The 19,944-nt window shown below is 37.7% G+C and overlaps 1 protein-coding gene across 1 annotated transcript in view; it reads left to right on the plus strand.

Moving 5' to 3' along the window:
* Positions 1 to 19,944, plus strand: part of LOC100356714 (uncharacterized) — a 365,960-nt gene that overhangs the window by 307,028 nt on the left and 38,988 nt on the right. The window lies entirely within an intron of this gene.

Below are 19,944 nucleotides of genomic sequence, written 5' to 3' on the forward strand. Positions count from 1 at the left end.
TGTGAATATGAAAGATGCAGAGGGGAATCCAAAACTCTGAAAAATCTGTGCTCTGGATATGGAAAATGGGAGAAAGGACTTGCTGCTGTATGAATTAAAAGAACTCTGAGCCTACCATCTAATTGTGCAGGGGTGAAACAGATCCAGAGAACTACAGGGAAATCTTTGCGAAGTGAACTATAATAAAGCTCAAACCATAGATTAAACGCTGAGTGGCATCTTCATACAGCAGACCAAAATAGCATTGCAAAGCTCCGAGAACTGAACAGCCTTTGGAAACACCAACAAAAGATGAACAGCACCAAGTGGATTGATCTCTTACTAAAACAAAAGCAAATGCAAAAATACACATTCTACAGCGATTTTGCAGAACTGAAGCACACCATCCAAAATGACTCCTTATATATGGAATCCGGAAATCCGTGATAGATTTTGTAAGAAGCATTTTCTATGAACTTTCTAAAGACCCTTCATGGATGTCCATGAGCAGATGACTAATGGACATTTGGATGCAAAGTTTGTAGCTCAGAGAAGAAGGTTGGAATAGTGCTATAAATCTGGAAGTTGTCATCACACAGGTGATATTTGAAGTCCAGGAAGAGAATGTCAAGAGAGGGTTGAGTGTTGACAAGTAGAAGGTCACAGACCTATGTACAACATTTAGAAACCTTGTAAAGGAAAGAGAATGAACCTGAGAGACTGTTTGATACTGTAGCCAGTATCAGTGTATCCTCTCCAAGAAATGACTTAAAATATTTGGGGTACTTACTATAGTCTGCTAGTAAAACAGTGGCTCAGTTGACATACAATTCCATGGAGCTGAAAAAATTGGGAGTACTTGTGATATAGACAGTGTTTTTGGCAGAGAAGAAAGAAATGAGGAAAGCATGCTCAGACAATCTGTGAGCATCTGATACTCACATTCTGTTTATTTCCACCAGCACTTGATGAATCTGGGACAAAGAGCTCCTCATTGAACAGCTGGAATGTGATATCCATCACACACACTGCGGAAGCTGGAGCTCCCATCGCTTTTTAATCCCACGTATTAATAAGTCTTGGGAATGGAAAAGTACAAAATTTCGTTAGGGTAATGTGTCCTTCTATGTGGGATGATGGATCCTTAATGTTATTGTCTGTACTGATGTGTGTTGGACCAGGAAGAGGCAGCTGGCTCTCTGCAGTTTTTCACAAGAAGATGCCCACCTCACCAGGCTATCACAGTGAGAAAAATTTTGTATGCATAAATGAAGATGGATCATTTTCCCAGTCCCATCGCTTCCCTTTATGCTGCTTTTGGCCCAGAGATTACACAAATGGATGGTTTTATGACCAACAAACGGAGCACAGCTGTAGATACAATATATAACACAACAAGAAATTATTCAGAAAGGAGAGAGAGGATATGGAAACATTATCTGTGCAATGTTGTCAAGTTCAAAGCCACATGTATCACCCTACCCCATATAGCCCAGGCTGGTCATATAAGTTAGAGACTCTAGGGAGAAACTTTTAAATTATAGCCAAAACTAAGAATATTCTTGCTATTATGTTTTTCTTTTTCTTCTCCCTTTGTTTTTTTTTTCTTTCCTTTATTTAGTTTCCAGATGCCAAAAAAAATTCTTTTTCATCATTTATCATTTTCCACAGATCGTTCCCTTGAAACCAGGACCATTTTACCATACCCTCATGTGAGGCCACACTACCGATACATGAACTCAATGCACCGAAGTCATCAAAGATACAATTCTCCTTGCGATCCACTAATTTTCAAACGATAGAGTTTTATAGTCATTCTCAAGGAAGCCCTGAGAGCACAAAACAATATTGAAATTAAGCTCAGTTTGTGAAAGTATTATGTGCTTTTCTTCCAACCCCTCTGCGTTTACGTCTCTGTTCTCTCATTGATAGCACCGCTGTAAAACCTCACAGCTACACTGGAGTGTGTCACTTTGCTTTTACCTAGGGTGGGAGGCCTTATAAATCTTGGCTCTTCCACTGCTAGGAGCTGATTAAAGTTCGCTGGCTTGCTCGGGTACTTGGTCCCTTCCTGTGTTTCCACTCTCCTTGCCAAATACCAGCAGTCACTGACAGGGCTCCCTGGTCTGCCTCTGCCAAGCGAAATGTTTTGAAATTAAAAATCTGAAGAAATGGTGCAATGACTGCTTGATCAGGTGGCTTCTCCTTAGGAAACTGCTTAATGGGGGGAAATTCAGCACAACCTCCCAGGGGTAGATCCAACACAGAACCTGAATTTAAAGAAACAGGATTTCTTTCTTATATTAGACAAGTATGTTCAAGTGCCTCCACGTGAGTATCTTTGATTCTTGAGATATGTTTGTTTTTGAATAATGCTTATTAAATTCCAGACTCTAAATGTTATGATGGAAAAATTGGAGGTCATGCAAAAAGTATAAGGGAGAAAATTAAAATGATCCATAGTCTTATCAAAATTTAAATCATACTGTGTATATATTTCAATATCTTTACAGCACTTGCCAAGGTTATTAAGTTAGGCTAGGAAACTTTGCTAATAGTAGTATATATAATGATCTACTTCCTGGAAATAGCAATGTGGATATAATTTGCTTCCTATTATTGAATATTTAAAGACATCCCCCTTTATTTTACATTATTATTTTTATGTAGAAAAGCCACTGTTTCTCAGTAATACAGACAAGACTATAAGCAATAATCCATTCTCAAAATATCAATTTCACTCATACTTTTTTGTACTCTGTATATTAGTTGTCACAAATCAGGGAAATATGTGATATTTATCTTTTGAACTGGATAAAAAGCAATGTATATTGCTATACATAAATCTTGTCCACATATGTGATACTTTTCTTAGGTTTATTTTCTATAAATACAATCAACTCAAAAATACATAAAAATGCCTGATATCAAAGAATCCTCTAGGAGTATAATAGATTACATCACCAACGATGGAGTGGGGAAGTGTCCATTCTAACCTATCATCGCCAGGATGGAGCATCATGCTTTTTGAAAAGTATCTTTGCCAAGGTGGGCACTGCAATTTTGTATGTTCAGCCACCACTTGGGGATACGATTGTTCCATTTCAGAGTGCTCGCCATTCTGCTTCTCATCCAGCTCCCTGCTAAAAACCCTGGGAAGGGGCAGATAATGGCTGCAGTATCTCAGTTACTGCCATCACGTGGGAGACCTGCATGCATTCCCAGACTCCTGGCTACAGCCTGGCCCAGCTGTAGCTGCTGCAAGCATTCGTGCAGTGAACCAGCAAACAGAAGATTTCTCTGTCTCTTGTCTCTCTTCCTGTCACTCTGCCTTTGAATTCATGAATTAAGTACATCTCTAAAACATATATCTTTGCCAATTTGAAATAAGATTTCAGCAGGCGCTGCGGCTCACTAGGCTAATCCTCTGCCTGCGGCTCCAGCACCCCGGGTTCTAGTCCTGGTTGAGGCGCCGGATTCTGTCCCGGTTGCCCCTCTTCCAGTCCAGCTCTCTGCTATGGCCCGGGAGTGCAGTGGAGGATGGCCCAGGTGCCTGGGCCCTGCACCCCATGGGAGACCAGGAGGAAGCACCTGGCTCCTGGCTTCCGATCAGTGCAGCTGCAGCGGCCATTGGAGGGTGAACCAACGGAAAAAGGAAGACCTTTCTCTCTGTCTCTCTCTCTCACTGTCCACTCTGCCTGTCAAAAAAAAAAAAAAAAAAAAAAAGAAATGAGATTTCATTATTTTAATTGTATTTTTGATTGTTAATGAATCAGAAGTTTTCCACATAATCAATGCCTACTTTCATTTCTTCTGTGAATTACTCATTTGTGACATTTGCCTACTTTTCCATTTAAGTGTTAATGATTTTCTATGTATTTTATCAGAGCTCATTCTAGACTATATAGCTATATTATATATATAATGCATCTTTTTGTATAATTTTCTTTTCGTTACATTTTTCTAGTTTTTTATTAGTTTTATTATTTTTTTTTAAAACAAACTTTAATTCTTGGTGAGTTCAGATTTTCTTTCTGAGTACTTGCATTACTTATGAATTGTTTTAGTCTTCCTCCACTTCCTCCACTTTTGATAAATTAAATAGTCTAAGGTGATGGCTTCTTTCTTAAAAAAATTTACTTTAAGCATTTAAAAATTTTACATATCCAGAACTTTATTTTGGCGTGAATCCTATGAAGAATCCCCTCTCTATCCATCGAATTTCTAAAGACAGAAAGATGATAGATGTATAAGCGATAGAGATAAAGATAGATGAGAATCTACTTGAGTGTCAAATATTTTAGTAAATTATTTATCAGTTGGTATCGATCATAATATTTTAATTATTTCTCCTTAAATTTTCATGTTTAATCATGCAATTGTACCCTCTTTGTCATTCGAAGCTTTACATATGTTTTTTTCTTATTTTAGATGTTAGAATTGCATTGCCAAGACATCATAAAGATTTGAACTAGAATTTGTTTCCAAACAACAGGCAGTCCTCACTTATCAGAGCTATTGCACATTATATCTTTTTTGAGTTTGCAAAAAGGGACACTGCTCTGAAACATGTCAGTTTTGGTTAAGAGCCCTGTGCAAAATAAGTCCTGCCTTATAAATTAAGCTGTGAATATAGTTTTTAGCAATAATCTAATCTAAGAGCAACATTAACCCCCAAGTTTATATCCTGTATTGCAAGCATATTAGTTAATGCTTTCTAAGTCTATCAAGGAAGTATTATGGTATTCTTTATATGAGTTGGATACATTTTAAGATACATCTAACTTAGTAATATTTATTTTAAATGAAACCTTTTCAGGCACTTGATCTTTAGCAGCTCATACTCTTATAAAGGAAAATTATTGATTCAGTAGGATTTTGTCTCATGTCTGATTTCTTTGCTGAATTCTCTTGCCAACCTTAAAATAGGCTCTCATTTTCCTATTTATTCTCTTTAGTTTTTTGGCACGGTAAGGCAACTGCAGTCGACCCTTTAATCTCCAGAGATTATGTTGCCTCTTTTCCTTCATGTCTCCCTAATTTTATATCACCTTTAAATAACATTTGAGTATCAGTTACTTGTTTCCTAACTTAAAATGTTGTGTATACCTTATTTTATTGCTTGGAATTACATGGCTCTTTGTTGGAGTCAAATAATCATTTTTGTGTTAAATGATGTTCCTTCTGTTTCTGGTATTCTTAGAGTCAGGAACCTATCCTAAATAGCATCAAATGCCTTTTTGTTTCTTCTGAGGTGGTGGAAAATATTTCTCTTTCAACCTATTGAATAGTAGTATAGTAATATGATTACTAATTCTGAATAACTTTATGCTTTGAAGGTAAACCCTAGTTGGCAATTATTTTGTTGCTCTACCAAATATTTTCCCTAATAATTGTTAAGGTTTTTAAAATCACACAGCAATTCATGAGTTTCTTTTCTTTACAATTTTACCTATGTTTGGTTTGGATTTTATGATCATACTAGTTTTATACAACATCTCTTTAGCCTAAAAGTGTTTAAGCAGAATGAGAACAATTTCATTTTTGAAAAAAAAAAAAAACGTATATTACTCACCTACAAAGTGCTCTGGCATGAAATTTCTTTTGACATAATTTTTGATAATGTATTCATTTTCTTTGTGCTTATGAGGTTTTGTGTCTTCTTGCTTCCTTGACATATGTTGGGAGATTTTGTATTGTCTCAGCATATTTCCACCTTTTCTGAGACTCACAAATCTAATCACAAAGTTATGTGTCATTATTAAGACAAAACAGCTCCCTTTTTGGAACCATTATTTCCCTGGTGTGCATACCAACTTGCCGTTTACAGTTGCTCCCCTCCAAAGCTATTAATTATTTCTGTGTGTCCTCAAGGAGTCTCAGGTCTCAGGCGCAAGACCTTGATGCTATCCTCACAGTGTCTGATGTTGTCCCTCTGCCTGCTTTGGCCTTGTGGGGCTGCCCAGCGTGCTGTGGGCTACTGCTTTCCATTGAGTTCCACTGCACAGAGCCCAGCGTCTCCGCGGAGGCCCTGCTGCTTCTGCTGGCCAGTGCCAGTTGTCTTGGGTATTGCTGCTGATTCTCTCTGGTCATTGAGGCAGATTCCTTAGTTCTGATGTCCTCAACACACAAAGCTATTAGTGGATGCGGTATTTAAGAGGTAACTTTCGACCCTCTCCAGCATTGTATTCCCCACAAGGATACCCAGCAGCCACAGAGAAGAATTTCATTTAAGATGTCTGGAAAGGGATCCTGGGCATTGTGCTTGGTAAACACACCCTCAAAAGAAACCTTGGGCACTGCTACTTGCAACTTCAGTTTGAATTGGCAGACAAGTAATTGAAGACAAGTCAGGGTGAACAAGACTATGCTGTACACATGACCAGTTCTCTCTGCTAACCAAGGCTTTGGTAATGGACAAAACCTGTGTGGCTTTAGCAGAATGACTTTTTGAAGAAATTTCTTTCCTCCTCCTGTTGATTGATTTCTTCAATCTGAGCCCTTCAGTTGACTCAACAGGCCCCTTGTCAACCCAAGGAGAACAGGGAGAACAGACAGAACTTAATATAGATCCGGGGCCATAGCAGAGAGCTGGACTGGAAGAGGAGCAACCGGGACAGAATCTGGTGCCCTGACCGGGACTAGAATCTGGGGTGCCGGCGCCGCGAGGCGGAGGATTAGCCTAGTGAGCAGTGGTGCCGGCTATGCAGTTTAAATTTTGAGGTTACAAATTGCTTGAGTTTACATGTTTCCTCTAATCTTTTTTTTCTTTTTAAATTTTAGAGATTTATCAATTTATTTGATAGGCAGAGTAACAGGGGGATATGGAAAGAAAGAGGGAGAAAGTGGTTTTGTATCTGTTGGTTCATTCCCCAGTGTGTGTGATCCTGTGCCTGGCTGGGAGACTGCCTGCCTAGCCCATGCAGGAGGGTAAGAGGGCCTGGCACACCATGCCTCCCGGGAAAGACCTTGGTCAGGGTCTCTGGCACACTGAGAGCCATACATGACCTGGCTGCTGGCAGGTGTCAGGGATCCCAGGCACATTTCCTCCACCCCCTCTTCCTGTTGAAGGGTCTTGTAATTATCAACTAGATAAACACTCCCAGGTGTGGCCCAGCCCCATAAAGACCACCTGGAAGGATACAATAGGCTACGTGACCTTCAAGCTGATTAGAGAAGTGTAGAGGTGGCTGTATTGGCTTTATCCTATAGAATCAGTGTTGCCCTGAACTAGCTCCGCCCACTCTGTCTGCCCCACGAAAGCTTGTTCCTGATTGTTAATAAATGGACATGTTCACTGAAACCTGTCCCTAGTGCTGTGCTTCTTGTTGAAGAACACCATCCCCCACACCATCCCGACAGTGTGGGCCTTGCAGGATGAGCCTGCACCCCAAATAGCAGCATTAGGTCAGGCCAAACCACTAACCAAAAAATTCATGAGTCTCTCACATGGGTGGCCATGGCTACTGTTTCCCCAGGCACATTAGCATGGAGCTGGATCAGAAGCAGAGCTACTGGAACTGGAATGAGCTTTCTGATATATTTTGCAGACATTGCAAGGCACAGCTTAACCTGCTGGGCCACAACCCCAGCCTCACTTCTGAACTTTTAAAAGATCAGTGTAAGGACAGCACAGAGAATTTTATCTACTCCTATGTGACGTGAAGACAAAGTATGCTTTTATTCTCTCCTTCCTAATTTTCTAGTATTTATCATATGACCCGTGTAATAGAAACAGGTTATTCGTGATTTTAAAAAATATATAATTTTGCTTTTTCAAAAATTCAGAAGACCATGAACTCCCACCTGTCCACTTCTTCTCACTGTTTCCTCCACATCTATTTCCTTTCCTGTCAGGGATGTCCTTGTCTCTTTCTCTACACTCAGCTGAGTATCTCACTGCCACAAAATTCGAGGGGAGAAACTATAACCAGCAAACCCAACTCTACAAAGTAAGGATAACAATTTATGTTATTATGTTTAACAGTTTCCTCTCATTTTTTGAGATCTCTATTTTAAACAGAAGCATACTTTCAATACACAAATAGTCTGGTTAATTATTTCAAGACAGAATTATTTCAGAACAAGAGTACACTTATTTCTAATACTAATTTAAATGTGTACATTAAGAGAAACATGGACATCATTTTGATCTTGAAAACACAGCATTCCTGTTTTCTGAATTCTTCAGTTAGTGTAGGGCTAATCTTATGAGTACAAAATTAATTGAAAATAAACCTTTGTAAAAAAAATAAGAATAGGAATATGAGAGGGGGGAGAAAGAAGGGTGAGAGGGGGAGCGGGAGGGATTGTGGAGTGGGTAGAATCACAATGTTCCTAAATTTGTATATATGAAATGCTTGAAGTTAAATGCCTTAAACAAAAGGTTTCTAGGTAAAAAAAAAAAAAATACAGCATTCATTCTCACGCCATGTAAAAGTGTCGACGTAAAGTCTCCAATGCAGTATCCCATGCGGGGTTGGGAAGGAGGCTGAATTAAAGAACTCATTCTACATTATCATTTCATTATTCATTTATGAAGTCCTGACCCCCTTTAAGACATTTTGGGGGTGTGGTGTCCTTAGAAAGCCTACTGTTAGCAGTTGAGATAAGAAATTATGCCACAACCTCAATTTCTGAACTCCTTTGGATTGGTACAACTGTGGTAAGAAATTAGGAAAACAAAAAAGGTCAGATATTTTGTAGGCAATCAAGTTGATAGTTACATAACAAGACAAAAAAAAAAAACTCTTTAAAACTGAACTTGAAAGAAGCTCTATGCTTTCTGAAAGAGGATGGAGTTAGGAAGTTGGCATAAAACAAATACTGGGCTGGCGCCGCGGCTCACTAGGCTAATCTTCCACCTTGCGGCGCCGGCACCCCGGGTTCTAGTCCCGGTCGGGGTGCCGGATTCTGTCCCGGTTGCCCCTCTTCCAGGCCAGCTCTCTGCTGTGGCCAGGGAGTGCAGTGGAGGATGGCCCAAGTGCTTGGGCCCTGCACCCGTGTGGGAGACCAGGAGAAGTGCCTGGCTCCTGCTATCGGATCAGCACGGTGCACCGGCCGCAGCGGCCATTGGAAGGTGAACCAATGGTAAAGGAAGACCATTCTCTGTCTCTCTCTCTCTCACTGTCCACTCTGTCAAAAAAAAAAAAAAAAAAAATACTGCCTGTGAAGCTTTTACCATTTTCCAGGCCTCAAAGCAAGAGCAACTGAGAGCAGGTGGTCCCTTGTGTTGGAGGAGTGAACTGATAGCCCTTGTATGTACAAATAAAGAACGTAAGTAGCCTTTGATAAAGGGAAAGGTAACTTCCACGTGGAACAAAATATAAAACACCTGATCTTGAGATAGTAGTGGCAATGTGCATAGATGTGTCCAATTTTAAGGAAGGAAATCCAAGATCCAATATAGAGAGATGATACGTCAATACCTGTAGAGCCATGATTCTCAGATTCTTTTGGTAAAATTCTACGGAGGAAGAAATCCAGAACATAGATATCACTTTGCTCCATTTACTCTAAATTATCATGCAAACAAAAGCTTGACTTAAATGGCATACATTGATTGTTTAGAATTTTGGAAACTTGTGATTACTAATAATGTATCTCAGTCCATCATTTAATATAATTATCTAGTTCCTTGGAAAAGATAATCAGCGTTCTAAAATAATATTAAAAAATAAAAATGCAGACCTAATTTCACTTGAGTTTTAATACTTCATATTTATGTAAATATGCAATGTAATTCTTATTTTTCTCAAGGTAAAAATAAAGGTTTTGGCAACTTAATGCAAGTGACTAAAATGACGTTCAAACTTTCACCTTCCTGGGTCAAGTCCAGGAAGTATTCAATTTCACTATATGATACTTAATGCTGTCAAAATAGTTCAATGAAATCATTAGTATTTCTTAGGAACGCCTGCTTTCCCATACCTGTTAAACTAAAACACAACAGTTACCAATAAAGAATCACATCACCTGGGCCCAGGCAACATTGATCACTTGCATGACAGAAAAGGCAGAGACAGAAATTATTCAGAAAATCCAGTGTAAGGTATCTTATGGCATAGCAATGTTTGAGTAGTGCTCATCAGTAATCATGATTGCAAAATGGATGCAACTCCAGATAAGATCTTTTGTGAATCGATAAATCTTCCATTCCTATATTCCCCTCTCTGCCCTTTCCTGACATCGTTGCTATTCTTATGCCTTCTTCAAGGTTAAACTGATCATAGAGTTGATATTGCTGAGAGCTGTGTTTTGAATGTGTAATGTTGGCTCATTAATGAAGCACCTTTTGCAGGTCAATGCAAGGGGGCAATGGAACTAAAATGTTATTAACAAGACATCACAGAACTATAAACCTGCATGACTCTTTAAAAATCATTGAATATGCCAGATATCCTTGACAGTGAACCCAGCCATAATGGAGCTACTGCTCTGCCCAGTTCTGCAGTAAATATCCTAGAGAATAGAACGACTTATAAAGTATATAGTGAAAGAGCTTACCAGCCAGCAGTGTAAGACAAAAATTAAACACATAAAACAATCATAGAGCAAAGAATAACTGTCATAATTAATGGCTCAATTGTTTCATATGGTTTGAAAGTGTATATATATAACTCTAGAGGAAGCATGTGTGCCCAAATGGTGTGAGATGTTTCTACATATCAGAAAGTTTCAGGGGTAGTGTAAGTTCTCAAAGAGTTTGTTTATAGCAGAGAATTTATTTGCTTCCAAATGAATCAGTTTTATGATTACCTGAGGAACTGTTGGAAGCAAATAGTCCTTAGAATTGAGCCCACAATAAGGAGTGCACTGATAAATTTTTCTGCCTGTAGCACAGCCACTCTGCCTCTTTCTGCAAAGACTGTGCTAGAATCACTCACCTCTGTGTCCACACAGGCAAACCCTCCATGAATGTGAGGTTGCTTGTTGTGTCCAATATCAGACATCGCAGCAATAAAATCACATACTTTGGTGAAAAATGTTCTTCTCAGGAACACTGTCTTTGTTCACACAACATGCTCTGTGAATGTGCCTGGACTATGATAGGGTACTCACTAAATATTGGCCAACAGAGATAATGTGCAGTAGCAAATAAAATCTAATTATTTCTAATGATCCTGGCAGATACATAGATACTTTATTATGACTGAAAAAAGACACTGATAAAACATGGTAGCTTGACTTACAGAAAGAAATGAAAGTAATAAAAGTTGCTAATGGGGAGATAGCATGAGCTGATAATTTGTAGAATCCCAACTTTTAAGTCAAGGAGAGGCACAAACATGATTTTGAAATGAGAATAATAACGTTTCACTTACATGACAAAAAATCTTGGAGAAGTCCTTGTATATCTCATTGGTCAGATTTATGAACTAATTTAAGAACAGGGTCTGTAAAGGGGACCTGGGAAATGTAGTTTTAGTGTTTTCTCTACCAGTATTCCTGCAGTCACATGGTGGGGTCTGGGTGGATGTGGTGTGAGTTAGTCTGTAGCAGCTGCTGTGTAGCTGCATGTCATATACTCTACTGATCTAAATTTAGGTTCATTAAAATTTGGGTCTAGCAACCATTTGTAATTTGGTGTTTCTTTTTCTTTGATCGTTAGCATTTAGTAACATCTAATAACAAAAATGAATGTAGGATTTCTTGCTGGGTTAAACACTCTTTGATCTAATAAATGGTTGGCAGATAGGTAATTTTGGTTATTTGGAGGAAGCCAAGAAGGAAAAAATAAATGTTCTTCCTTTAAGATTCTTCCATAGTGGAGCTGTTGAAGTTTGAGACATCTGATAGTAAGTCTCAGGTGGCTCTACAGTTGACAGTTATGAATTCTATGGCATCCTATTTATATGTATTTACATGGAATGCATTATAATTCTTTCCCATTGAATCAATGGTTTTGGATATGAAACTTAGAGTAAATGATCTGGAAGGGAAACGAATGACTATTTCCCCAGAAAACGGTCAGACTGTGCCTCTGATGACACAGTTGAATAGTGAAGTTTTCAGTCATTGCATAGTTTATATATGGTTGAACTGAATTACTGTTTACTGAATTTATTAGTTATCATTCAATTCTTGAATGCTAAAAAGCAGGTAAAAAGGAAATTTGTTAGAAGTCAATGAACTCCCATTCTTGGCTCTTAAGCAAACTCCAAAAGAATTGCCTTAAATTAGATTCAGGGTCTTTGGCCAACACATATTAGATTCTGGAACGTATATTAGGCCACCTGGGTCATTCTGGGTGGTAAAATGTGGTAGAATAAAACTGTAAGCTGTGGGCCCTGCCACACAGACTGCTGAACTGTCAGGTTTTTTTTCAGATTATGTAGCTCAGGCACCCGCCATGCAGGAGATTTGCGATGAATAGTGCCCATATTGATTTTTCCATAATGGAGTGTAAAAGAAAAATGGATAGGTTTTGTTGCAGGTATTTTCATGGGGTACTAAATTGGAGGATTAGTTGCAAACAGCAGTACTGATAAAGTCTGCTGTCCATCTTGATGGTTGGGTCTTTCTATTAAAATGACACATAAATAACCTATTATATCCCCCACCCATGGAAATTCAAATGCACCTGTCAACTTGATAAAGCACTTGCCTGGAGGGAAGCATTGTTTACATTTTCACTCCATTCTTCAGAAAAAGTGAGATTCTAATTATTTCTTCCACTGTAAATTAATGCTGACTATGATGGTTAGCATATCTCTGTATTGTTACATCTCTGGCAAAGTTAAATAATATAACTGATTCATCATGCATTATGCAACGCGTGTTTTATGACAGCCTTCCCTGAGCTCCTCCATCTCCTACCTCTATAAATGTTCATTTCTTCCCTCACTGTGTGTTTTCTGCATCTTTCTTTCTCTTTTCTAACCCATGAGAAATTCTTGGTGATACTCAGCTAGTTAAAACTTGTAACTCCCACCCACTTTAGTTTTTCTTGTGTCCTTCCTTTATTGTAAAACACACTTGCAGTTTTCATAGAATAATCATATTCTAATATGTGTTTTTTAGTCTCCTCCTGGAATATTTTTCCCATTAGATGTGTCTGAGACATATCATTTGGTAACATTCAGAATTTCCTCCTTTTAAAAAATGAAGTTAATTTCCTTCATGGTAATTCAAATTTTCTTTGTTCCTGTTGTTATACTTGGTTAATACTTTGTTATTTTTTGGTTAATACTTGTGATGATACTTACATTAAATTATGTACCTTCCAATCAGTTCTCCCTGCTTTTCCCAATTTACTGAACATATTTCTCCTTCAAGTACTCCTTTCTGATCCTCCCACATAAATCCAATTCCTACTAAAAATAATTTCCTCATGGGCAGAAACCACATAGGGAAACGTAGTTTCTATGAATTTTTGTGGGGGGGGGGGGATAAAGAGATGTCTTCCATCAACTTGTTTACTCCCCAAATTGCCGCAACAGCCAGGGCTACGTCAGCCCAAAGCCAGGAGCCAGGAGACTTTTCCAGACCTCTTGCATGGGTTCAGGGATCCAAGCATTTGGGTCATCTTCTGTTGTGTTCCCAAGTCATTAACAGGGAGCTGGATCAGTAGAGGAGCAGCCATGACCCATAGAGGGAATTAGCACCCATTTAGGATTGTGGCGTTATAGGCAGTGGCTTTATTTGCGATGACACAACACGGGGCTGGAATATTATTTTTTTAAGTATTAAATACAGTTTATTTCAACCATTAGGCCCAATTCCACACAACTAATGGAAAAGTGAAATTCAAGTCCAATGAAATGCTGGCATTCTTACTAGAGTGCAAAAATTGGCCATGAATTTTCAAGATTTTTTCTCCTTGTCTTTTTATAGACTGACTCCTGTGTTTTTAAATTTGGGGATTAAGAAGCATTTTTCTTGAAACATTGGAAAAAAGAAAGGTGAATTACTTTTTAGCAGGTTTTTTTTTTTACTGTTAACACATTTAAATAAAATTGATACAGTTTCAATGAGAAAAATAGGGCAACTTTATGTAAAGCACGGTAGTTGCTAATCTCAGCCAGAGCTGAGGTTTCTTCTCTACTTTATCATGATTCGTTCACGGTGTGTCTGATTACTCTGGAGCACTCCCTCACATGCCCGAAATGAGAACCTCTCCGATGTGTTCCCTGCCTTGTAAGGAGGATGGACACATGTACCCTCAGACTCAGCAACTGATCTGGATGCTGACCTCCTGATGGCTCTTACATGGAGTGAAATGTTATTTTATAATCATAAATCCAGAGTTTACTACTATTTCCTATATTTAGACATTCCTTAGAAAATGTATCAACTTAGTATTGTGTTTGTTAAACCCTGTGTATCTACTACGAGAGCTTAGAATTTAAGGTACCTGGGGGCCTGCACTGTGGCACTGGTTCCTGTCCTGGGTACTCTACTTCTGATCCAGCTCCCTGCAATGTGCCTGGGAAAGAGGCAGATGGCCCAAGTGCTTGGGCCCCTGTTCCCATGTGGGGGACCTGGATGAAGCTCACAGTTCCTGGCTTTGGTCTGGCCTAAACTTGGCCATTACAGTCATTTGGGGAGTGAACCAATGACTTGAAGATCTCTCTCTGTCTCTCCCTCTCTCTCTGTAAATCTGCCTTTCAAATAAATAAATAAATTATTAAAAAATAATTAAGGGTACCTGAAAGATAAAAATTCAGGAGATCAAATTTCAGGAGTCCGCTTGAAGATCCCTGCTCAGCAATGTCAGGAATTGGGGCTAAGGCAGTTGCTATGCCTCACACGTTCTGCACAGGCTTCCCAGCTATTTTCTTAAAATAACTCCAGGGATTGAATCGATTTCCCAGGTGCTGTTCTTCCCCAGTTTGTAAATCTCAATCCAATATCTTGTTTAATCTTCTCTAATGCTTACGTTTTCTCACAAGTAAATTACTGCCTGAATTCAGAATATGATACCACAAAATTGTTGGCAAACTTAGATTGAGTGTTTTAAAGTAAGTTAACAATAAGCATTTTTCTATTGAGTTGATTTTGGAAAATTAAACCAATGACAATATCATTTAGCTGAAAATAGGAAAGCAATTTAATAGCTTCATTGTTTTCAATTTACTTTTGAAAGCAAATTTTATAATCAATTTATATGTCATAAAACTCTAATTTTCAAAACTGACCAAGTAATATTATATTTTTATGTTTTCCAAGGATATTATACTAAAGAATGCTACCTGTTAATTATTTTATTTGTAATTCTTTTTATTATTTTATCATATTTATAACTCTCTTTGTAGGTATTTTATAATTAATAACAATTCTTTTTATTATTCTTGAAAATTGTATTTGTCAGAGTGAAAACTAGAATATGGATTTCATCTCCTTTCTGCCTCCATTCCTCAAAAGGCAGTGGGGGCACTGAATTCCTAGCTGACATTTGTGGTTCTCCTAGTAGACTGAAGAGAAAAACAGTGAGCCTGAGGGGATTGACAGATAACCTGAAAACTAGATATCAAACTTGTTTTACCCAAACTTATTGTGAATGCCTGCCTAGCTGCTGATCAGACTGCCAATAAAAAAGTGAAGATGTAGTTTTGACAAAGGTAGTGATAGACTATTCCCAGTAGATTTTAACTCTTCAGATTCTTTCAATCTGACATTGCTTGAAATCTAGATAAGAATATTTTTAATTATGAAGAATATACTGGTTATGTGATGTATGCGTGTGTGTGTGTGTGTGTGTATGTGAGAGAGAGAGAGAGAGAGAGAGAGAGAGAGAGAGAGAAAAGGGTGCAGGTGCAATGATGTTCTACTCTCACCACTCCACTTGTTGCTCGGCATCATGTAAAGTAATCATAAAACTGAGAGAAACTAGACAGTGCTTCATATAAGTCACCTAAAATAAGTGATCTACAAATCTAACTAGTCCATTCTTTTTGTATAGTAATCTCCTATCATCTGTGGTTTCACTTTCCAAGGTTTTCATTACCTGCTGTTAATGGCAGTCCAAAAATATCAAGTGAAAACTTATAGGAATAAATAATTAAGTAGTTTTACATAGGTCATCATTCAGAATTGTGTGATGACATCTCCTATCATCCTACTCTATCATACCTTTGTCCAGTGTAGCCATGCTATGTACACTACTGGTCCATTAGTCACCCAGTAGCTGTCTCTCTTTTTATCAGATAAAATGTTGCAGTATTGCAAAGCTGGTCTTCAGCTAACTCTTGTTTTACTTAATAATAGACCCAAAGTGCAAAAATAGTGATGCCATCAATTTGAATATGCCAAAAGAAACCATAATATGCTTCCTTTAAGTGAAAAATATGAAAGTACAATAAGGTCATGTGTTTGTGTGTGTGAGAGAGAGAAAGAAGAGAGAGAATGCATTCACAGAACTTTTACTGCAATAAGCAGTTATAATTGTTCTATTTTATTATTGATTATTGTTAAACACTTATGTAACTAATTTATAAATTAAATTGTATCATAGGTTTGTATGTATGTATAGAAACAGACATAATATATAATGGGTTAAGTATTATCAGTTTTCAGGCTTCTATTTGGGATCTTGGAACACATTCCCCATGGAGAGAGGATGTAATATAAATGTTATGTGATAAGGATACTTCTGTAGAGCTACAGAACCTAACAACTGTGTGTTTATGCTAATATGTAAACTGTTAATAAAAGTTTTGGAAACATTTCTATGTCTTCCAGATACCATGGTAATCATGGCTCTGTCACTTTCATTATTGATTTTCTGGATCCTAGGATTGATACATTGATGGGTCATGTTTACTTGTTATAGTTTTGCATTCTTTTGGATTAAAACAAATTTGAAGGGAAAAAGCTCTTTTGCATAACAGGTTTATCGAGGTGTTCTGATACATTGAAATTCAACAATGATGCTATTGACTTATGCAATAATATACCCCTCAATGTTGGATTTCTTTTGCAGTCCTATTTTAGTTCAAGTTCGTTTTTCTAATTTGTGGCACTGTATTTCAGAGAGTAAAACTATCTTAGAAATAACTCAGTCTAGTGCTTCATTTTACTGCTAAGAATCAACAGTGTCGCCCTCATGATAAGAATCTAGACCTACAATTTCTTTTTCATAAATACTACAGATGACATCATTGCAAAGATAGGGAAGGAGATAAGTTGGAAACCTAAGAAAATGTATAACTGTTTATTAAAATTAATATTAAAGCACATGCTGAAATAATAATATATGTTTTAAGACTTTATGGTCCTGTGTCTAATCATTAATTATGATAACACTGTGAATAATAAAACACTTATCCCAGACCAGATAGTTGCTGACAGATGTTCTTTATCATCTGGCCTGTTTGTTGTTGTTTTGATGAGAAGTCAGAGATCATTTCTATTCATTTCCCTAATACATATGGTGTTTTGTCTTTTTTTCATGTTTGACTTGCAAAAGTTTTATTTTTTATTTCCAGGTAAGATTCTGTATAATTTTATTAGCTTGGACCTTTCAAAAATAGGTATTATTTTAACGTATGTTCTGTTATCACTAATTAAAATACTTTTTTCAGCACTTAGCCCACTCTCTTCTCCCTCTATAAATTCAATTACATGTTATCAGATCATTTGACAAGTCACTGGTTTGCATTTTCGTTTCCTTCAGCATTTTAAATTTGATCTTCATGCTGGGTAATTTTTTTTTGAATCTATCTTTGAATTGTTTTCAATTTTATTTAAGTTAAACAAATTTCATGTATTTCATACATACAGATTCAGGAACATAGTGAAACTTCCTACCCTATCCTCCCTCCTGTTCATGCTCCCACCGTTCTTCCTCCTGCCTCTCCTATTCCCACTCTTAATTTTTGCACAGATCTACTTTCAGTTTACTTTTTTTTTGATTTTTTTAACTTTTATTTAATGAATATAAATTTCCAAAGTGCGGCTTATGGATTACAATGGCTTCCCCCCATATCGTCTCTCACACCTGCATCCCTCCCCTTTCCCACTCCCTCTCCCCTTCCATTCACATGAGGATTCATTTTCGATTCTCTTTATATACAGAAGATCAGTTTAGCATATATTAAGTAAAGATTTCAACAGTTTGCTCCCACACAAACATAAAGTGAAAAATAATAGATGATTTTTTAAATGATGATGAAATCAGAGCAGACCTATTGTCATGTTTAATCCCAGTGAGAGTCAAGTTGGGAATTGATAATTTCTTTCTTTCTTTTCTTTTTTTTTTTTTTACAGAAGATCAGTTTAGTATACATTAAGTAAAGATTTCAACAGTTTGCACCCCCATAGAAACACAAAGTGAAATATACTGTTTGAGTACGCATTATAGCATTAAGTCTCAATGTACAGCACATTAAGGACAGAGATCCTACATGAGGAGTAAGTGCACAGTGACTCCTGTTGTTGACTTTACAAATTGACACTCCTGTTTATGGCATCAGTAATCTCCCTATGCACCAGTCATGAGTTTCCAAGGCTATGGAAGCCTTTTGAGTTCACTGACTCTTATCTTGTTTAGACAAGGTCATATTCAAAGTGGAGGTTCTCTCCTCCCTTCAGAGAAAGGTAGCTCCTTCTTTGATGACCTGTTCTTTCCACTGGGATCTCACTCACAAGATCTTTCATTTAGGGTTTTTTTTTGTTTGTTTTTTTTTTGTGTTTTTTTTTGTTTTGTTTTTTTTGTTTTTTTTTTTCCAGAGTGTCTTGGCTTTCCATGCCTGAAAAACTCTCATGGGCTTTTCAGCCAGATCGGAATGCCTTTAGGGCTGATTCTGAGGCCAGAGTGCTGTTTAGGACATCCGCCATTCTATGAGTCTGCTGAGTATCTCGCTTCCCATGTTGGATCACTCTCCCCTTTATTTATTCTATCAGTTAGTATTAGCAGGTACTAGACTTGTTTATGGGCTTCCTTTGACTCTTATTCCTTTCATTATGATCAATTGTGAACTGAAATTGATCACTTGGACTGGTGAGATGGCATTGGTACATGCCACCTTGATGGGATTAAATTGGAGTCCCCTGGTATGTTTGTAACTCTACCATTTGGGGCAAGTCAGCTTGAGCATGTCCCAAATTGTACATCTCTTCCCTCTCTTATTCCTACTCTTATGTTTAACAGGGATAACATTTCAGTTAAATTTCAATACTTAAGAATAACTGTGTATTAATTACAGAATTAAACCAGTCATAATAAGTAGAACAGACAAAAAAAAACTACTAAGAGGGATAATGTATTAAGTTGTTCATTAACAGTCAGGGCTATGCTGATCAAGTCACCGTTTCCCATAGTGTCCATTTCACTTCAACAGGTTTCCTTTTTGGTGTTCAGTCAGTTGTAACCGATCAGGGAGAACATATGGTATTTGTCCCTTTGGGACTGGCTTATTTCACTCAGCATGATGTGTTCCAGATTCCTCCATTTTGTTGCAAATGACTGGATTTCGTTGTTTCTTGCTGCAGTATAGTATTCTAAAGAGTACATATCCCATAATTTCTTTATCCAGTCTACCGTTGATGGGCATTTAGGTTGGTTCCAGGTCTTAGCTATTGTGAACTGAGCTGCAATAAACATTAGGGTGCAGACTGCTTTTTGTTTGCCAATTTAAATTCCTTTGGGTAAATTCCAAGGAGTGGGATGGCTGGGTCGAACAGTAGGGTTATCTTCAGGTTTCTGAGGAATCTCTAGACTGACTTCCATAGTGGCTTTACCAGTTTGCATTCCCACCAACAGTGGGTTAGTGTCCCTTTTTCCCCACATCCTCGCCAGCATCTGTTGTTGGTAGATTTCTGCATGTGAGCCATTCTAACCGGGGTGAGGTGAAACCTCATTGTGGTTTTGATTTGCATTTCCCTGATTGCTAATGACCTTGAACATTTTTTCATGTGCCTGTTGGCCATTTGGATTTCCTCTTTTGAAAAATGTCTATTGAGGTCCTTGGCCCATCTCTTAAGTGGGTTGTTGGTTTTGTTTTTGTGGAGTTTCTTGATCTC

Source organism: Oryctolagus cuniculus, chromosome 5 (assembly GCF_964237555.1).
Source record: "Oryctolagus cuniculus chromosome 5, mOryCun1.1, whole genome shotgun sequence".
In the NCBI taxonomy this organism is placed as follows: Eukaryota; Metazoa; Chordata; class Mammalia; order Lagomorpha; family Leporidae; genus Oryctolagus; species Oryctolagus cuniculus.